The sequence below is a fragment of the Corylus avellana genome, chromosome 10, assembly GCF_965113065.1.
Source record: "Corylus avellana chromosome 10, dhCorAvel1.hap1.2, whole genome shotgun sequence".
In the NCBI taxonomy this organism is placed as follows: Eukaryota; Viridiplantae; Streptophyta; class Magnoliopsida; order Fagales; family Betulaceae; genus Corylus; species Corylus avellana.
Window position 1 is genome coordinate 20,918,883 of NC_142499.1, and position 6,908 is coordinate 20,925,790.

General features: G+C 36.3%; 1 pseudogene across 1 annotated transcript; it reads right to left on the bottom strand.

Annotated features, from left to right (window-relative positions):
* Positions 1-2,527: 2,527 nt before the first annotated feature.
* Positions 2,528-5,293, bottom strand: LOC148583493 (protein NRT1/ PTR FAMILY 8.1-like; annotated as a pseudogene). Its single transcript, XR_015909315.1, has 4 exons — positions 5,154-5,293; positions 4,857-5,075; positions 4,209-4,759; positions 2,528-3,386 (listed from the first exon to the last, which is right to left on the bottom strand). The product of XR_015909315.1 is annotated as a protein NRT1/ PTR FAMILY 8.1-like (transcript).
* Between the last annotated feature and the right edge of the window lie 1,615 nt (positions 5,294-6,908).

A 6,908-nucleotide genomic window follows, 5' to 3' on the forward strand; every position in this document is an offset into this window, starting at 1 on the left:
TAGGAATTTGGCACTATGGATTGAGCAAGCCCCATTCAGCCTCAGGTTACATATTTTGTGGTTCCTTTTATAAAATCTTAAAATGAAGGGGTAATTTTAGATTTATAGCCTGTAGGTGAACTGCCCAGTAAAATTGAAAAGGTTAACTCCGTTAACGGAGGTTAACTTTGTTCCTGGACTTTTGGCCGGGTCAATACACAAGCAATTACGGTTGCCAGGTAATTTAAGAGAAAGAACAGAACCAGGCTGTATTCCACGTGCAATTAAGCAGTTGGAGTATTTAAATCGCGTTTAGGCGCGTTAATAGTACGCATTAGTGGTAAGCTTTTAAGCAAGTAAGCAACCAAAGGCTACTCCATCTACGCGCTAACAATGCAGGTGTTTCTACTATTCAACCTATAACAACCTGGAAAGGAAATATCTCGGGTTGGATCCAAGTATCCAACCGTATTCTGTTGGGATGCGGAATCTTCTGTCCGTGACTTTCCTAAAAATTATTAATCACATTTTATGGTCAAATTAAATTATATATATATAGTGAATATATTATTAGGAAAATGCTAAGTACACTTTTGCTATTCTTTTTAGTGTTTTTCTCCTCTTAAGTGAATATTATTTTTTAAAAATTAAGTGAGAAAAATAAGGGTTATTTTTTTTTTTTTTTTTAAATAATAATATATACTTAAGACCAGCAGAACACCATGAGAGCACCTAACATTCCTTATACTATTATGTTATTTAAAATTTTAATTATTAAATGCACTAAAACACAACCTTGATAGTCAAATCGAATTTTTTATTTTTTATTTTATTTTTTCATTTTACTTGGTGGATTAAGAAACATAGCCCTAGATGCAATTAATCAATCATTTAGGTACTTATTCAAAAAGTAATAGTTGTTTAATATTTGAAAGCAGTATTTGTTTCAATAATGTAAATAATAAATCTCACAAATAATTGATAATTACATATAAACAAAATAATACTTCTACAAACATATTAAGGTATTTTCAAATTTTGATGCAGGCAGGCAATGGAATCAAGCAATAATAGGCATGAAAGCTTCCCTTCTTTAATATATATATATATATATATATATATATATATATATATTTTACATACATGTCCGCAAAAGAGGGGAGAGCAAAATTCTAACTAGTGACCTCCATTTCATTAAGCGTAATCTTAATCGATTGAACTATCTCTTAAAAACTATTTTAACCTCCTCAAACAAGGATTTTCAGCAATTTTTTGTTTGGGATTGTTAATAATACATAAAAACCTTTTATTGGGTCCACCTATTTTCATATCCTTCCTTCGAACTTATGGGTGATTATTTAATGAGTTTTATTAGGGAATATTAGGCAGTTCAAAAGTTATGAAACCAGGGAATAGGATCTTCTCCTGCCCATAATGGACTGGAGAATATTCAGTTCATGGTTGAGATTTCTTTTTAAAAATCCTATAACCACAAATACGATACTTGTCCCACTACAAAAATAAAATTAAAAAATAAAAAAACAATATTTTAGATTAAAATAAATAAATTAAAAAATAAGGGGTGGTTGGCCACCCCATCGTGGCCATAAGGGGTGGCCGGACCACCCCATTTTAGCTGGGGGTGGCTTGAATGACCAGCCAGGAATGAGCCATTCATTCCTGAATGAGATGAGAAAAATATTAACACCAATCATTTTTCATTTTTTTTATTTCTCAACTTAGTTTTGAAGTCATAGGTAGCCGTTATCCAATTCTACTTGAATTTGTCTCTCTACAGCAGTGCCCAGTAGTTTATGTTGTAATCCACTAATCCAATTTGGACTCTTTGAGAGAGATAACGTAAGAGAATTTTTTCTCTTTGGCAGCATTACCCTTCAACAAAAATTGATTAAAATATTAAAGAATATAATAATAAAATATATAAACAATTCAACAAAATTTAATTATCATTTAAAACTTAAAAACTAAACTAGTGAGAGCAATATGCAACATTTTCTAAAATATTGTATTTCAACTACATCCATATGTTCCCTTTGCTATTTATAACTCTCATATTACTATCATACAACTATAGTGATGTAGCAATAAAAATCAGCCATTAATTTTTTCTTGTTATAAGCATTCATTGATTCAATTATTGATTTTCACTTCCACATTATTATAGTCAGGGGCGAAACTACCTTTGGGCTTGAGGGGCCAACCCTCGCCAAAGGGTGGCCCCTCCAAAAAAAAATTAAAAGTTAACCTTGCCCCTCCAATTTTTTTTTTTTTTTTTTAAAAAAAAATTTTGCCCCCCAAACTAAATATTCTAGTTTCGTCCTTGATTATAGTTGTATAACAGTAGTATGAAAGTCTACTAAATATTATTTATCTTTCTAAGATGACACCATATTTTTCAAATTATCTTTGTGAAAAAAATATTTTACTCTTAAGGATCTATTGATAAATACGTTAAATCTACCTTATCGGGAGCTCGTTTAAAATTCGACTGGAGCTCGTAAGAATCATTATTCTCAATAATCTCAGGAAATTACGATTTTATATTTAATCAATTAAAATATAGGAATCAGTGGCTGGAGCCCACGGGCCTCTTGTAAGTGTACCACTTGGCCACAAAAAGATAGAGCCCAGCACAGCCAGAAGCCAGAAAAAATAGTCAAGATTGCCATAATTCAAGTTGTCCGGAATCCATCCAGGCTGGCCATGCGTTGCGCTGAAGCCGGTGACGACATTAACGAGCAGCGTGCTCAAATAGCTTCCCAGCGCGGCTGTACGTTGTGAGCGACAGAGCCGAGCACAAGCTCCTCATGGCATCAGGCGCCTGCTCGTAAAAGAATTCCAGCTGCCCTATGAAGGTGAAAACTTCGGCGCATCCGATGATGAAATACTGAGGGATTTGCCAAAATATTGACATGGGCATGTGGTTGAGGTCGTAGTAGTTTTGCTTCCTCAACTCCCGGAGTCTTACGAGCTCTAACGTAGCGGCGACTAACATGGAGAAGATTGAAATAACGAGGCCGATTGCTATGCATTGGAGTTGGGTGAATCCGTTCTTGTGGCCGGTGAACTTTCCGGCCAACGGAACGATTACACGGTCGTAAATTGGTACCCAGAAGATGACGCTGATGGTGTCGAAGAGGGAGAGGGAAGCGGAGGGGATTTCGAATGATGGGGTCATGTGGAGGTCCATTGTGTTGCCTTGGAGAACAAACAAGGTGCCCATTTGACTGTACACGGCGGAAAAGATTATGCTGGTGGCCCATACTGGGAGCAATCGGATAATGGATTTGAGCTCTTCGATCTGAGTCACACTGCACAGTCTCCAAGGATTCACCGACCCTTTGATTCGATCCGATTGAGTCTCCACAGCGGCCTTGTCTAAGCAGCTGACCAAAAGAAGAAAGACAATAATATTTATCAAATTCTCGAGCAAGAAGTTGATTAAATTGATATATTTTGGACGGAAAAATGTTAAAACAAAAACGAAAAAGGAAGAAAGATTGTGTTGGGGAGAAAATATCTCACTATGGGCCATCTATTTACACTTATTTATAATATGCTATCACTCACTCACCTTTTGACACATGTACGCACCACTTTTGCATTTATAAAAAAAGATAGGAGAGAAGAAGAGAGTAATTTTAAAAGTCTCTCTTGTGTCCCTCCAAAAATTATGTAATTCTTAAAATTATCATTTGATTAAAATCTAATAATGATCAATTACAAGCTCAATAGTAATTTTAAGAGTTACATCATTCTTAGAGGAACACAATTGTAGCATTACTCAAGGAGTAGGGGTTCTTCTCTTTCCTCCGCTAAAGTCCTAAACTCTCTCTCTCTCTCTCATATCTCTGCCTTGACGACCCTCTCTTCTTATTTCTCATGTACCTCACTCATCAAACACTTATTTATGGATATTAGAAGCAAATTTTTACTATATTTTTTATCCACAAATAAAGATGTTTACTTGAGCATTAGACAGTCTTTGACCATCTGATCCTGTTTTTGTCTCGCAAGAACCTCATTGCCATACAATGAGTTCTTCTCAGCGTAACCATCAAAAAAATCATTGGGTAGAGCAAATTCTTGGACCAAAAAAGGCACGAACAAATAGTGTCAAATTGATGATTATAATATTAATTTAATACAAGCTATAAGAAGGTTTGATGTAATTTTTTAGAAACCAAGAATATATAGTGAAAATTTACCATAATTGTTGTGTATGATGAAGCTTGCGGCTTCCTTTGACGGCAGATTCCTCGTCCAGAGTCTCATAAAGAAGAGATTTGTCTGTCGGCACATCTGCTCGAAATTTCCTGAAGGAAGCAATGAGGACTTGAGATATGCGTGTGAGGGGACTCCCTCCAGGCCTCTGGTTCCTATACAGGCGTGTGCCGCAGAAGAAACTCACGACAGCAATCGCCATTGCCATGGCTGGGATGCCGAAGCCCCAGCCCCAGCCCACATTTGTTTGTATCCAGACAAGCACAGAAGCGGCAATGAGAGCCCCGATGTTGATCGACAAATAAAACCAGTTGAAGAAAGAGGTCTTGTTTTTCTTCTCTGCTTCATCAGCATCGTCAAACTGGTCTGCTCCAAAGGATGAGACACATGGCTTAATCCCACCGGTCCCGAGGGCTATCAGGTAGAGTCCTATGAAGAACACTGTGGTTTGCAATCCTGTGGGATGGCAAAGGTTGTCATCACAGCGTGGCTTTAGTCCGTAAACAGAGGCTGATACTGTCAGCAATGTCATCCCCTTTTAACAAATTCAATATATATATATATATATATTTGATCATCAGAATATTAATTAATTGATAATTAAATTGAAGTTATATGATATAATAACTTACAAAGACATAAATAATAGAGAAGCAAGCGATTGTCCAATATCTTCCCAAATAGGCATCGGCTAGAAAGGCTCCAAGCAGGGGTTGTGACATAGCAGGTCCCTGACCAATTTGTAACATTATTGACGGCTACAACATTGGTTTGGTGTAGTTGAAATTTGAGATAATTGACGAGATTTGTGTTGATTCCATAGTATGCTAATCTTTCACAACATTCGTTTCCTGTTCCAAAAGTCATGTGGGTCAGGATTTTACTTTCATCAAATGAAAAAGATGGCTAGCTGCTAGAAGAGAGAGTACCTAGGATGTAAGAGCAGGCTTTCCAGGTTCCAGTTTCTTTCTTGATGGCAGGCTTGTTATGGAAATCTGTGGTTCCATCTTTGGTGTAGATGTCTTCTTCTTCCATTGACGGCAAAAAACCAAGCCTTGAGAGCTCAAGAGAATCCCCTCCTCTCCATGTTTATTCAACTTCCAAGCTTTTTATCAGAGCATATCATGGCACGCAGTTCAAGCAATACCCTTTAATGCATCATTGATTAACTACAGTCTACAGCTAGCCCTTGAAAGGAGTGTTCGTCCATTTTCGGTTGGCGAATGGCGATGGTGGTGGCATGACATCCATCTCCATCTATAATGTCATGAATTCAACCTTTTATTTTATGCGAGTCAATGTCAGATCTTTAGCTTTTTGTAGCTCTGGCACACCTTCTTAGGAAGAGGAGCCACCGCCATTCTAAAAGAACTGCAGCTGAGAATTGGGTAGTCGCTATTTTCGTCTAACCCGTGTCGACCCGGATATCCCAATCTTTGACCCATAGTTGGCCTAATCTTCGGCCTTATTGGGCTTATACTAGGCCTGATCTTTTACCCTTAGTCGGCCCTGTCTTTTGCCCATTGTCGGCCTAGTTGTCTGGCCAGTGGTCACCACTGCCAGTCACCGCAGGCCACCATCCAGTCGCCCAGATTGGCCGATCACCATTAACTGCCACATCTAAGCTAGTCACTACTGACCACACACGAGTATTTTGCTTCACGTTGTACCTGATTCATGCCCATCTTTGCTCACGTCCAGGTCCAGCCTTTTGATACTATCGCACACGATCCCCACCTGCTTTATCAATGCATTTTAAGGTCGAACTCACGCTCATATCATTTTCCTAGCCACAACAGATCAATTTTTTTTTTTTTTTTTTTTTCAAAAAAAAGTTGTCTTAATAAAAGGTCAATTATTTTTCTTTTCCATACTAGGTTCCAGAGATTTTAATTAGAAAAAAAATATATATATATTTACCATATACTACAAAAAAATCTTTTTTTTTTACCACCCGTTTTTGACGTGTCAGGCAGCTTAACACGTCACTAAACTATAGTGACATGTCATTATTAACGTGTGTAATTGTAATAAAATCTTAGGAATACTATATGAAAAAACAAAGAAGGGCTTTAGCGATGATAAAAAGCCATCGCTAATAACTATTAGCAATGTCAAAAGTCATTACTTTAATCCTGTCAAGGGTGCTCATCAACGACGACTCATTGCTGATAATTATTATTAGTGACGACAAAAGTCTTTACTAATAACATTTCATATCATTGCTGAAAGTTCCTCATGTGAGTCGAGTTGTTTCCGTTGATATTAGCCTTGTTAGCGACGACATAGGTTATCGCTGATACGAGTATTGTTAAATATTAGTCTCGTATCATTCTTGTATTCCTAAAAAAATAATATGTCTTTTAAAATTATCATTTAATCAAAATTTAATAATGATATATCACAAATCAAATAGTAATTTTAAAACCACATCATTTTTGGAGAAAAACAAACAAGACATGAGAATAACATTTAACATTACTCCACTTATATGTAAATTATCAACAACAATAAGACCTAATTGTAGTTGATAACATATCTTTTGTTTTTAATAATGTTACATTAAAGACACTTTAGTCGTCATTAATAATATTTCGGATTTGTTATTATTTATTTATTTTTTGATTATTACCTTAATTTCTTGTATTCAATTCACCTACTTTATTTCCTCTATAAATAGGGTC